The sequence below is a fragment of the Sturnus vulgaris genome, unplaced genomic scaffold (assembly GCF_052056855.1).
Source record: "Sturnus vulgaris isolate bStuVul1 unplaced genomic scaffold, bStuVul1.hap1 Scaffold_87, whole genome shotgun sequence".
Classification (NCBI taxonomy): Eukaryota; Metazoa; Chordata; class Aves; order Passeriformes; family Sturnidae; genus Sturnus; species Sturnus vulgaris.
The window spans coordinates 1,597,943-1,609,357 of record NW_028276756.1 but is presented as its reverse complement, the minus strand read 5'-3'; positions in this window follow the sequence as shown (position 1 = coordinate 1,609,357).

Below are 11,415 nucleotides of genomic sequence, written 5' to 3'. Positions count from 1 at the left end.
GGGACTAATTAAAGTAGATAATTGGGGGCATCACTGCATAAACTACTAAAAGAATAGGTGTAAAAAGGGAAACTCCAAGTACCTTAAAAAACTGAGTACCTTGAAGCATTAATGAGCCCCACTGACTATCATTACTGACAAAGGCTCTCAAGGGACTCATTAAAGCAGATAATTGGAAGCCATGATTGCACAAAGCACTCAGAGACTCCAAGGCAAAAGCAAAACCCAAAGTCCTCTGAAAAACCTGCAGTCCCTGGCATCATGAGGGAGCCCCCAGGGCCATTCCTGACCAAGGCTCCCCAGGGACTCATCCCAGCAGATCCCTGAGGCCACTGGGATGTGGGGGGATGCTGAGGGCAGGACAAGGGGTGACAGTGGCCAGCCTTGCTGGGGCTGTGCCAGGAGGCCCCAGTGGCTCAGGACAAGGTTTTTCCTCCCAGCCCTTGGTGGCACAGACCCTGCTGTGCCCCAGGGCACCAAGACTTGGCTTCTCTTTGTCCCCACCTGTCATTTCTGCCTCCAATTTCCTGCTCTAACTGGAAATAGGGAACACTTTCTCAGTCATGTTCCACAGTGGGACCCATTAAAACTTGAAGAAACTTCAGTATTTTAATTTAGATTTTAGATCTTGAAAAGTTTTTTGAACACTCTCTCAGGGAATGATTATAATGTAAAGCAAACTAAAGCCTCCAGAGATTGATTAAATTCCTTGTGCTGTGTCTGTGCTGCTGAGCTGGGCCGGGCTCCTGGCACAGAGGCAGCTCCCAAGGTGAACCAAGAGAAGCTTCAAAAAGACATTTCTGCTGAGGAGCAGCTCCTCTGCCAGCCCAGCAGGGCTGAGGGCACTGCCTGCAGGCACTGAGGGCACAGGAGCCAGGCACAGACAGGCTCAAGGCAATCAGGACTGGGAAGACATTGATCTGAGACTGCACTTGGGGAAACATCTTCACAGCCCTGGACATGGTGAGTGTGTGGGTGCAGGGCAATATCCCCTGTGCTCCTGGAGGGATCTCCTGGAGCCAGCACAGCCCACAGCCTGGGGGATGTGTCAGGAGGACTCTCCCAGTTTCTCTGAGGCACAGCAGGAGGAGGAGGAGGAGGAGGAGGAGGAGGAGGAGGAGGAGGAGGAGGAGGAGGAGGAGGAGGAGGAGGAGGAGGAGGAGGAGGAAGAAGGGGAGGATGTGCTGCAGAGCGGGGCTGCCCTGGGCACTGTCAGAGGGACAGGGCAGGACGGCTCCTGCTGCCAGGGACGGCTGCAGGGGCTGAAGCTGGGGCTGCAGCCAGGGCTGCCCAGGGCTGTCATGCAGAGCAGCTCCTGCAGCCCTCGGGGCTCTTGGCCAGCTCAGCCCATGTGCCACCTGCCAGGGACAGCTCTCAGCCTGCCTGGCAGCTCCCCATGCACTGTGGGGAGAAGTTGGAGGTGCAAGGAGCCACCCCCATCAGGGCAGATTCCTCCTGCTGTGGAGATGGTGCTGCATGGCCAGGGCTGCTCTCAGCTTTCTCCTCAAGGCAAGGCAAAGGGGCTGTCAGGTGTGTCTGTGTCACTGACACTCCTGCACTGTCCCCCTGGGCATCAGCACATCTGCCTCACATCTCCCTCACAAAGTGCCTCCTCACCCTCCTGTGCCTACAGACAGCAGCAGCAGCAGCTTGGCTTGCAGCATCTCAGTTTGTGTGAGCTGCCCTTAAGGCCTTGCTGGCAGGGAGATGGCCCTGGGCAGTGCCCTGTGCTGGGAGGGGTGTGCAGGGCAGAGCTGAGCCCCCAGGGCTGGGCTGGGCTCTGAGAGCACTGGCAGGGACAAGGCTTGGATAGAGAGAAACAGCTCCCAGTAGGCACAACTCCAGGCAGCAGAGAGCCACAGGAACCCTGGATATGCTCCCTGTCCAGCTGCCCAGGGTAAGAGTGGGTTTACAGAAACTGACTTATAAACAGGACCATTCAAAGAGTCAGCTTTATCTTTCCAGACAGTTTTAAGGGTGATAACCCTGAAATAGAGGGTTAAATGAGGGTGAAATGTGCAAGAGGCACCTATGTGGGACCTGGATGTCTGACTGTACCGGGGCTCAAAGAGTCGTGATTTCCCTTTGTGCTCTCCAGTGCTCAGGCTGAGAGTAATGTTGAAGACGAGGCAGTAACTCAGCAGCTTAAAACTAAACTGAAAAATATTTAGTGAAGTTCCACCACAGGAAGAGAACTAGTTTTGAGAGGATTCCTAACATAATTGCACAGAATTGACCCAAGGAAATCTGTCCCAGTTTTTCAATGTCGTTCTTTCAACAGCCCACAAAGGCAAGAATGATGAAATGTCCAACAGCAGCTCCATCAGCCACTTCCTCCTGCTGCCATTGGCAGACACGCGGCAGCTGCAGCTCCTGCACTTCTGCCTCTTCCTGGCCATCTCCCTGGCTGCCCTCCTGGCCAACGGCCTCATCATCAGCGCCGTAGCCTGCGGCCACCACCTGCACACCCCCATGTTCTTCTTCCTGCTCAACCTGGCCCTCAGCGACCTGGGCTCCATCTGCACCACTGTCCCCAAAGCCATGCACAATTCCCTCTGGGACACCAGACACATCTCCTACGCTGGATGTGCTGCTCAGCTCTTTTTCTTTCTGTTCTTCATTGGAACAGAATATTCTCTACTCACCATCATGTGCTACGACCGCTACGTGTCCATCTGCAAACCCCTGCACTATGGGACCCTCCTGGGCAGCAGAGCTTGTGCCCACATGGCAGCAGCTGCCTGGGCCAGTGGCTTTCTCAATGCTCTGGTGCACACAGCCAATACATTTTCCCTGCCCCTTTGCCATGGCAATGCCCTGGGCCAGTTCTTCTGTGAGGTACCTCAGATCCTCAAGCTGTCCTGCTCCAAATCCTATTTCAGGGAACTTCATGGCTTTCATGGGCTTCTTGCTGTAGGTGCCTGTTTAGCTTCTGGATGTTTTGTGTTCATTGTTTTCTCCTACGTGCAGATCTTCAGGACTGTGCTGAGGATCCCCTCTGAGCAGGGACGGCACAAAGTCTTTTCCACCTGCCTCCCTCACCTGGCCATGGTCTTCCTGTTCCTCAGCACTGGCTTTCTTGCCTACCTTAAACCCCTCTCCATCTCCTCCCCATCTTTGGATCTGGCACTGTCAGTTCCGTACTCGGTGGTGTCTCCAGCCCTGAACCCTCTCATTTACAGCATGAGGAACCAGCAGCTCAAGGCTGCAGTGTGGAGACTGATCACTGGATGGTTTTAGAAACAGTAAGTAGCTTCCCTGTTTCAGCAAATGGCTTCCAATAAAAATCGTCTTTGATAGTACTTGTTTTGTTTGGTCATCAAATTCCTCTTTTATTTCCTTTTTTAAAAATATTTTAACATATTTCACATAGAAACGCCATTCTTTCTGCCATATTTCATTTTGTTTCTCCCCATGATTACTGTGACCAGAGACTGTCAATGAGGGGCTGCACTCTCATTGGCTTTAATGAACTAAATAATCTCTATCCTAGCAAAGTTTTCTCCAGACATGCCCCTTCTGTTCCCTTCTCTGGAGCTGCAGCAGCAATGTCTGTGTGTAGATCTGGGGGCAGATCAGTGCTGGCACAGCAGCTGAGCCCAGCAGCAGCAGCAGCACTTGGTGTTGCCAGTGCTGCTCCCGTGCCACTGCCCCACTGTACTCCTGGCCCTCGTGTTGCTGCCGGGCCTGAGTGCTCTCGGAGCCGGGCACAGCCCTGGGGGTGGCAGTGCCGGGGCTGCAGCAGGGACAGGCCATGGGCACTGCTGGGGCAGTGCTGACACCTGGGGGCTCCAGGCTCCTTGGCCAGGCTCTCTCCACAACACTTGGCCAGCCCAATGCTGAGCAGAGAAAAGCCCCGGGAGCAGCCCCAGGCTGGCCGTGGGCAGGCTGGGGGCAAACAGCATGGCTGGTGCTCTGCAAGCTCCCTGCAAGGGGGACACCCTGGCAAGGAGCAGCAGAGCAGGGGCTGATCCATCCCCACTGCGCTGGACACCCCAGGGCAGCGTCCCAGAGCGTCCTCATGCACCTGCCAACAACATCCCTGCTCTGCAGCCCTGGCCTCTCCCGCAGCTCACACAGGAGCCGCATCCTTGCAGGCACACACACGGCAGCACTGGCTCAGGAGCCCCTGTTTGCATTGCACACAGCAGGCTCAGCACCCCCATGGTGCTGCTGTGGGGACATGGAGCTGAGTGAGCACAAATGCCATCAGCCCCTGGGGCCAGCAAGGGCTGGGGGCCGGTAGGGAAACCACTCAGCTTTGTTGTAGCCTCTGAAGTCAGCCAGAAAGTTTGTTCCCATGAGCTGTGAGTATCCTGTCCCACTGCAGATGTTGTTGCTCACAGCCAGGGCTGCCTAGCAGCCACCCACAAACTGCCCTGAGCATTTCTTTTGCTTCACCTTTGCTTTCTTTACTCCTTCCTGATCCAGATTTCTTCCTCTTGCCCATCCCTGTTCCCTCCCCTGCAAATAGACCATTCCTGTTTGCCCTTTCCTCTCTGGCCCCACTCCCCATTTCACTTCCTCAGGTGGCAGCATGGGAACATCCCTTGGGGAGCAGGATCATCCTCCAAGTGCTTCGGGAATTGTCTGAAGTGTCCTGCAGTGCCTCGTGCTTCTCCCTTGCCAGAGTCACCACAGGCCAGGGGGACACATCTGAGCTGCTGTGTCTGGGTGTGGGGCTCCCTGTTGTGGGCAATGAGGAGGGGCTGGAGAGGCTCTGGAGGACTGACAGGATGGGCTTTGGGGCTGTGTGGAGAAGCTGAGGGACCTGGGCTGCTGGACCTTGTGAAGAGGAGTCTCAGGGCTCATCCTGCAACTGCTCCAGGGGTGGTTTCAGAGAATCACAGAATCAGCCAGGCTGGAAAAGAGTTTGTAAATCGTTGAGTCCAACCTGTGCTCTGACACCACCTTGTCCCCTCTAAACCTCCTCCAGGATAAACATCCCCAGCTCCCTCAATCACTCTTCACATGACTTGTGCTACAGACCCCTCACCAGCCTTGTTGCCCAAGCAATGCTGAGCACAGGGGAAGAATCACTGCCCTGCTCCTGCTGGCCACACCATTCCTGATCCAGGCCTGGTGCCATTGGCCTTCTTGGCCACCTGGCCACACTGCTGGCTCCTGTCCAGCCTGCTGTCCATCAGTGTCCCCAGGTCCCTTTCTGCCTGGCTGCTGTCCCACCACTCTTTCCCCAGCCTGGAGCACTGCAGCGGTTCTTGTGGCCAAACTGCTGGACCTGAAACATGGTGTTCTTACACCTTATGTTGTTGTCTTTGGACCCTGGATCCAGCGCCTGTCCTGGTCCCTGTGCAGAGCCCTCCTACCCTACAGCAGATCAACACTCGAATCCATCTTGGTGTCTTCACAGTTCCCTTAGGCCCTAGAGTATCACAATGTTCTCCTTGATTTCATGAGGTCTCTCAGTGTCACAAATGTCCCTTTGGTTCCATGGCACTTCTTGGTGTCACAAAGTCCCTTGGACCATGAGCTCTGTGGTGTCACAATGGAGCCTTGGTTACACAAGATCCTGCAGTGTCACCAGGGACACTTGGTTCCATGGGGCACCACAGTGTCACAATTGTTCCCTTAGTTCCAAGTGTCCTTGCAATGAAACAATGGCCCCTTGGTTCCACAAGGCCCTGCAGTGTCACAGTGGCCTCTGTGGTTCTACCAGGACCCAGACTGTCACTATGGACTCCTTGCTTCCATGTAGCCCCACAGTGTCACAGTGGCCCCTTGGCTCTGTGGTGCCATGTCGTACACAGTGTCACTCTGGTCCTCTCAGTTTCACGAGGCTCCGCAGTGTCACAATGGCCCCTTGCTGCCCCAGGGCCCTGCAGTGTCACAGCCATCACAGAATCACCCAGGCTGGAAAAGACCTTGGAGAGCATCAAGTGCCACCTGTGATGCAACACCCCCTTGTCACCCAGATCATGGCACTGAGTGCCACATCCAGTCTTTCCTGAAACACTTCTAGGGACAGTGACTCACTCACGTCCCTTGGCAGCCCATTCCAATGCCCAGTCACTCTTCTTGTGAAGAGTTTTTCCTATTGTCCAGCCTAAATGTCCCCTGGTGCAGCTTTAAGTGTGTGTCCTCTTATCCTTTCACTGTTCCCTGGGAAAAGACCCCAACATCCACCTGGCTGCACCCTCCTGTCAGGGAGTTGTAGAGTGATGAAGTCTCCCCTGAGCCTCCTCTTCTCCAGGATAAACATCCCCAGCTCCCTCAGCCACTCCTCACAGGACTTGTGCTCCACACCCCTCACCAACCTTGTTGCCCTTCTCTGGGCACGCTCCAGCCCCTCCATGTCCTTCCTAAATTGGGGCCCAGAACTGGACACAGCACTGTGCTGCCCAAGCAGTAGAAGAATCGCTGTTGTGGTCCTGCTGGTGACACCATTCCTGATCAATAGGAGTCACAGTTCTTGGATGAGGGAAAAGCTGAGGAGGAGGTGAGGACAAAGTGTTATTGATTGTCAGCCATGAAGGGTCTTGATTTTCATATCTCTTCAGACTGTATTAGAAGGTTTCTGAGGGTCAATATAATTGGGACATTGTTTATATCCATCTAGAAACAGGAAAAGAAATCTTTACAGGACAAACCGTTCCCTCTGCGTTGTTTTCAATATAGTATAGTCCCTTGGAATACACTTCTGAAATCTGTCTAATTAACCACAGAAGAATTGAAAACATAAATTATTCCAAGGAAGTTTTCTTGTTTGGGCGTTTTGAGCAAATGTTTAAGAGTCTTTGTAACAGAATATCTCATCAGAAGAGCTGAAGAAAGAAAGCAGCCTCTGGAGTAGTAAAATTCATCAGCATCCTCCAAGTGACTGAGGATCCATCCTCATCAGAGCAGGAATGAACAGAAATGGGCACAGCTTTCTGGCTGCCCCAGCTCTGGGATGGGCCCTGGGCCTGGAGCAGGAGCAGCTCTGGAGGGCCCCAAGGCCGGGGCTGTTGTGCTGGCCTGGGCAGATGGGATGGCAGGAGGGGCTGCAGAGCTCTCAGGAGCTCAGGGACAGGGGAGCAGGGCACACAGGGAGCCTCCTTTTGCCTTGGCCAAACACCTTCCCCCATGGCTGGGGCTGAGTCCTCTCGGAGCTGCAGCTGCTGCTGTGCCCTTGGCAGGGGCTGAGGCCGTGGGGCCACTGCCCAGAGCCCCCTGGCCTGAGCAGAGCTGTGGGGCCAGAGCCGGCTGGGCTGTGCTGGGGAGAGGCCCTTGGTGCTGCACAGAGCTCAGGGCAGCTGGCACAGCTTGCAGGGAGCTGGGCTGGCCTGAGAGAGCCTGCCAGAGAAAGCAGCAGTGGCCATGTCAGCCTGGCTGAGCGGGCAGGGGCAGGACTCAGCCCAGGCCTTGTGGGGCAGGGCCAGCGCCTGGGGAAGGCATTGCAAACAGGCAAGTGGCCCAGAGAGGAGGCTGCTCTGTGCCCTTGGTGGCCTGCACAGAGCAGGGAGGGGGCCCAGGACATTTGTCAGTGCCAGCCTCTGTCCCCAGCCCTTGCCAGCCCTGGCTGCTGAGCCCAGCTTTGGCCTGGGCTGAGTTTGGCTGTGGCCCAGCTCCATCCTCCTGCGGGGCTCAGGGCCTGTTCCCGGCCATGGCCAGCCCTGCCCGGCCTCTGTGCTGGCCCAGAGCCCGGCAGAGCCCGGGGCAGGGCTGTCAGTGCAGGCCCACAGGTGCCACGGGCTGGGCAGGAGCTGGCAGAGGCTGCCCAGCAGTTCTCACAGTGATGTTCAAATGTTGGGAGCAGCAGAAGAAAACAAGATATGTTTTATATCACAGCATCAAACAATCTGAATTAATAAAATTAAATAAATAAATGGGTTAGGATGGAGTAAACTTCATTCAGTTCCATACTGCTTTCAATAATCATAAAACTTGGCTTTATGGGATTGATTTTTAGCATTTTTCACTTTTCTTTTCTTGAGTAGAAATGAAAAGGTGCATTTAAAATAAAACCAAGATGTACCCACCCTTGGCAGTGACCAAGCCCATCAATGATGGCAGTAATGCCTCTGGGATAAAATACTCAAGAAGGAAAAATAAAAAGTATGCACTTTAAAACAAAACTGTACATTTCAAGAGGATGAAGTAGAAAATTTTAGAATAAAACTGAAAATATGCAAAGTACAGTTAAAGCTCTGACTTTATTTCCAGTGACTGTGGCTACAAAGTTCAGACTAGGAAAGTAGGTTAGGTGGGAAAGAGGCTGGGCAATAGGTATTGTGTCTCTGCTCAGGGCAGGCAGCAAACACTGCTCTTACTGCTGTGGCTGGAAGCTCTCTTCAAGAGAAATTTAATAGGAGATACCCTCTTTTCTCAGAAAAGTTTCTTTTGTAGGTTTGCAGTATGACAATAAAACGCAAAGGAGGATTGTAGAGCTGGAAGGCAGGTGGAGCAGCTGAACTACAGGAATCTGATCTATGAAAAAATCATCTGGGAATTATTTTTCAGCGTAGATCTCCTTGATTTGTTTAGCAAATGAGGAATTCTTGGACATCAGTTGTGCCTTATCAGTGACATGTTGATTCTGACTATTTTGGATTAATTGTTTCTGTTCGGCTGAGATGATTTAATACTTCATTCCCCGTCTGATGGAGTTACTCTTGTGGAAAAAGCTTCTCTCACATTAGGTATTTCAAGAATTCTCTGTACTTGCTAGAAACATACCGAATTTGTGAATGATATAGATTAGTTGGGTTGCTGTGGAGTTCTGGTTTTTTATCCCAGTGACAAATAATTTACACATGAAATTCTTGTTGAAGAGTCCCCAGTCCAGGGGTGCTCCTGTCTGCACTGGGATGGAGCCTTCCTAATTTTCCATCAGTACTTAAGAGTCACAAGGCGTGCAGGTCCTAGAATTGAATTTCTCAGCTTTTTTTCACGGAATGTCCCCAAGCTTTTGGACAAAGCAGCCGCAGCTCTGGCCCTGCTCCCTGGGGGCTCCTCAGCGGCTCCTTCCCGGCTGCCGGGCAGGGCTCGGGGGCTCGGTGGCACTCGGGTGTAGCAATGGTGGGACTTTGGCACCACTTAATTAGTGGCTTGGTTTTGGTTGTTTTGTTTGTTTTGTTATTTTTTTTTCCCTTTTTCTTAGAGTTAGGATTAACAGAAACACAATGGAAACGTTTTTTTCTCGTGTTTGGACTTGGTTGTTTATTAAATTTTATCAGAAATTACAGAGCGTTCAACAGCGTTTCTAGCTTGGAAAAAATGGCGAAAGATGCAGCTGCTACAAGTTTTTTTAAAGCTAAACAGTTCAATAGAGAATTAACGCATACTATTTATCCTTTTAACCCAATAATTCGATTTTTATGATTTTTAGTGTGATGCTGACTAACTAGAAACTATTACCTGCAACTCATGAAGAAGAAGGAAGATGAACACCGAAAGAGACAACTCTCAAAATCTTTCATATTGTCCCATACTTATTACTATACTATAAAAACCTCCAATTGAAAACCTGTTACCCTGTGAAAGCACACACTTCTATTTCACTACACACTCGTGATTTTTATTTCACCACTCATATTTAGAAGCCGTTTTCAAGGCCTCAGGTCAAAAGCAGCGTTCTGCAGGAGGTCAGTGCCTGACAGCACAAAAAGCTCCAAAAAAACCCAACAAAAAAACAATAACAGGTTTGTGGGATTCAGCACTCGGGGACAGACAGGCAGGGCTCGGTGGTACTCGGGGACAACACGCGCGCTGCTGCCGGGCGGGGCCGGGGCTGCAGGCGAGCGTTCCGTGCCCGTCCCGTGCCCGTTTCCCGTTCCGTGCCTGGGACGCTCCGCTGTCAGCCGGGCGGCGTCAACGGCAGAGCCGCACTTGGGCTGCGGCAGCGCTGAGCGCTCCATCCCGGAGCTCTGCATTGCCCGCTCCATCCCGGAGCTCTGCTCTGCCCGCTCCATCCCGGAGTTCTGCATTGCCCGCTCCATCCCGGAGCTCTGCATTTCCCGCTCCATCCCGGAGCTCTGCATTGCCCGCTCCATCCCGGAGCTCTGCTCTGCCCGCTCCATCCCGGAGCTCTGCTCTGCCCGCTCCATCCCGGAGTTCTGCATTGCCCGCTCCATCCCGGAGCTCTGCCCTGCCCGCTCCATCCCGGAGCTCTGCTCTGCCCGCTCCATCCCGGAACTCTGCATTGCCCGCTCCATCCCGGAGTTCTGCATTGCTCGCTCCATCCCGGAGCTCTGCATTGCCCGCTCCATCCCGGAGCTCTGCTCTGCCCGCTCACTCCCGGAGTTCTGCATTGCCCGCTCCATCCCGGAGCTCTGCTCTACCTCCTCCATCCCGGAGCTCTGCTCTGCCCGCTCCATCCCGGAGCTCTGCCCTGCCCGCTCCATCCCGGAGCTCTGCATTTCCCGCTCCATCCCGGAGCTCTGCATTGCCCGCTCCATCCCGGAGTTCTGCATTGCCCGCTCCATCCCGGAGCTCTGCTCTGCCCGCTCCATCCCGGAGCTCTGCATTTCCCGCTCACTCCCGGAGTTCTGCATTGCCCGATCCATCCCGGAGCTCTGCCCTGCCCGCTCCATCCCGGAGTTCTGCATTGCCCGCTCCATCCCGGAACTCTGCATTGCCCGCTCTATCCCGGAGTTCTGCATTGCCCGCTCCATCCCGGAGCTCTGCATTGCCCGCTCCATCCCGGAGCTCTGCCCTGCCCGCTCCATCCCGGAGTTCTGCATTGCCCGCTCCATCCCGGAGCTCTGCTCTGCCCGCTCCATCCCGGAGCTCTGCTCTGCCCGCTCACTCCCGGAGCTCTGCATTGCCCGCTCCATCCCGGAGCTCTGCCCTGCCCGCTCACTCCCGGAGCTCTGCTCTGCCTCCTCCATCCCGGAGCTCTGCATTGCCCGCTCCATCCCGGAGCTCTGCATTGCCCGCTCCATCCCGGAGCTCTGCCCTGCCCGCTCCATCCCGGAGCTCTGCTCTGCCCGCTCCATCCCGGAACTCTGCATTGCCCGCTCCATCCCGGAGTTCTGCATTGCTCGCTCCATCCCGGAGCTCTGCTCTGCCTCCTCCATCCCGGAGCTCTGCATTGCCCGCTCCATCCCGGAGCTCTGCTCTGCCCGCTCCATCCCGGAGTTCTGCATTGCCCGCTCCATCCCGGAGCTCTGCTCTGCCCGCTCCATCCCGGAGCTCTGCATTTCCCGCTCACTCCCGGAGTTCTGCATTTCCCGCTCCATCCCGGAGCTCTGCTCTGCCCGCTCACTCCCGGAGCTCTGCATTGCCCGCTCCATCCCGGAACTCTGCATTGCCCGCTCTATCCCGGAGTTCTGCATTGCCCGCTCCATCCCGGAGCTCTGCCCTGCCCGCTCCATCCCGGAGCTCTGCATTGCCCGCTCCATCCCGGAGCTCTGCCCTGCCCGCTCCATCCCGGAGCTCTGCATTGCCCGCTCCATCCCGGAGTTCTGCATTGCC